Raw genomic sequence first — 2,553 nt, 5'->3', positions numbered from 1 at the left:
CAAACTGCTTGTCCAATTTAGCCTTTTGAAATCTCTGAGGAAAAGGTAGGGGAGGCTGGTATGGCTTTGGTAACTTCTTTTTCTTCCCTGCTTCCTCTTCCTGATCTTTCTTGGCTTCTCCCTCCTTTTTCTCTGCTTGGCTTTCAAATTTTTCTAAGGTCTCATCTGTTGGTTCTTTCTCTAATTGTACTAGAGTTCTCCCACTCCTCAATGTAACTACCTTACAATGTTCCCTTGGGTTCATCTCTAGTTGACTAGGCAATTTATCGGCAGCCTTACTTGAAGAACTTGCTTGCTGAGTAATTTGATTCTCTAGCATCTTGTTATGGGCAGGAAATTGATCCATTCTGGAAGTCAGCTGTTTAATCAATTCATTCTATTGTTGTTGAGCTGCTAGGAACCCTTCCATCATGGATTCCATGGTCATCTTTGGTTTAGGTTGCTGAGGTTGAGGAGGCAATGGTGGCCATGCAAAGTTTTAGCCTCTGTTCTGAAATCCAGGGGGTGCTGGCGGTTTGTACCTCTATTGCTTGTTTATTGGTTGGTTCTATTGATTGAACCATGAGAAATTTGGATGGTTCCTCTATCCAGGGTTATAAGTGTTTGAATATGGATTGTTGGGCTATCTCTGGTTGAAGTTTCCTCCATTATTCACATAGTTCATCTGTTCTGTAGAGGGTTCATTAAAGCTGTTATATTCTGAATATCCTCCTCCACAGCTGTCCTCATATTGATTATTCATCCCTACTGCATTGGCTTGCATTTGATCAAGCCTCCTTGTGAGCTGATCAATTTGAGCATTTATCATGCTTAAGGCGTCCACTTCCAGGAATCCTACTATTCTCTTTGCATTTTCTCTTTCATTTAACCACTCATAATTATGGTATGCAACCCTCTCTAGAAGTTCAAGTGCTTGTGTCACTGTTTTCTCCATTAAGTCACCTTCTGTAGCTGAATCAACTGTGCTCCTTGTAGAGGGTAGTAATCCATTATAGAAATTTTGCACTAGTAGCCAATCTTCTATGCCATAGTGTGGGCATTCCCTCTGCAGGTCTTCATACCTTTTCCATGCGTCATAGAGTGATTCACCTTCCTTTTGTCTGAAGGTGTTGAGCTCAAGTCTCAGTTTTGCAGTCTTTGCAGGTGGAAAATACCTTGCTAGAAAAGCTTATGAGAGGTTTTCCCAAGTGGTAAATGTTCTAGCTGGTTGAGAAAGTAACCACTTCCTTGCTCTGTCTCGAAGGGAGAATGGAAATGCCCTAAGTCTTATGGCTTGATCAGACACTCCATTCATCTTTAATGTGTCACAAAGGGCCAAAAAGCACTGGAGGTGATAATGTGGATCTTCTGTTGGTGAACCCGCAAACTGGGTTTGTTGAATCATTTGAAGCCATGCTGGTTTTAATTCAAAGTTGTTGGCTTCCACTGTGGGTTTAGTGATACTGGGCTAAAATCCTTGGGCAGATGGAGCTCCGTAGTCGCTCAAGAGTCTTGGTCTGTCATTATTCTCGGCCATGGTTGGAATTTCAGGATCTTCTTGATTGTGCTCTTGATGTTTCCTTTCCCTCCTGATGGCTCTCAGAGTTCTGTCTATCTCTGGATCACAGTCCAAAATTTCTTTTTCTGGCCTTGTTCTGGTCATATACCAGATTGGGCACCTGAGAGAAAAGAAAAGGAATAAAACAAATCAAGCAAAATTAGGTAATAAATATAATTACCTAAATCAACTAAATTGTCTATCGCTCGATATTACTAAAGCCAAAGTTCTTCGGAAACAGCGCCAAAAACTTGTTTGTTGGTTTTACAACCATCACAAGTGCACGTATCACTAACAATTAATAAAGTGATGAATAGAGTATCATTCCCATAAGGAATTTGATTAGTAAGTACCAATTTACATAGTAATTTTGACTGTTTAGGCTATCGAACAATGAAGGAATGGAAATTGTCTATTTTAAACACTGAAATGATAAACTTAAAATGAAGTAATCTATTTTGGAACAATTCCAGAATTAAGATTTCACACCTGAATCTTGCTATGGATGCTATCTTATTTATTTACAGGTTTTGAGAATCATTTACCTTGATGGAAATCAGTCCTAACGTATCCTAAGTCCTCTCTCAAGGTACCTAGGGTGTATTCTAATTAACTTAAAACCAACTTTTGTAGTGATCAGATTAATTAAAATCCCTTAAGGTCTTTGACTAATTTTGAAGTTCCACAAAGGTATCAGCCTATGTCTAGGTCAGAATTCTTAGGTTCAAGATCTTGATTTTCTAATATTAATCTTCACCTTTCAGTCCTTCAATTAATATCTATAATTAATACTAAGTAGGTACCAGCACATAGCATGCATTAAGATCACAAGAAATTAAATCAAGGAACAAATCTCAAATCCAATAAATAAAATTTAATGTTTATCTATAACAATGATTACAAGCATTACTCTCCCAATTCCAGAATATAAAAACTAGTCACTCATGAGTTCAACAAACATCATGATAAAAAGATAAAGACAGTAAAAAAAAATCATATAGAAGAAATAAAATGAT

At 37.8% G+C, this 2,553-nt stretch overlaps 1 non-coding gene across 1 annotated transcript; it reads left to right on the top strand.

Moving 5' to 3' along the window:
- The first annotated feature begins 1,022 nt into the window (after positions 1 to 1,022).
- LOC131175203 (small nucleolar RNA R71) lies at positions 1,023 to 1,129 on the top strand. Its single transcript, XR_009145366.1, has one exon. It is a non-coding gene; the product is annotated as a small nucleolar RNA R71 (small nucleolar RNA).
- Positions 1,130 to 2,553: the final 1,424 nt, after the last annotated feature.

Source organism: Hevea brasiliensis, chromosome 16 (assembly GCF_030052815.1).
Source record: "Hevea brasiliensis isolate MT/VB/25A 57/8 chromosome 16, ASM3005281v1, whole genome shotgun sequence".
NCBI lineage: Eukaryota > Viridiplantae > Streptophyta > Magnoliopsida > Malpighiales > Euphorbiaceae > Hevea > Hevea brasiliensis.
Note: the sequence above shows the minus strand (reverse complement) of the source record. Positions and strands in the feature narration are given on the sequence as shown.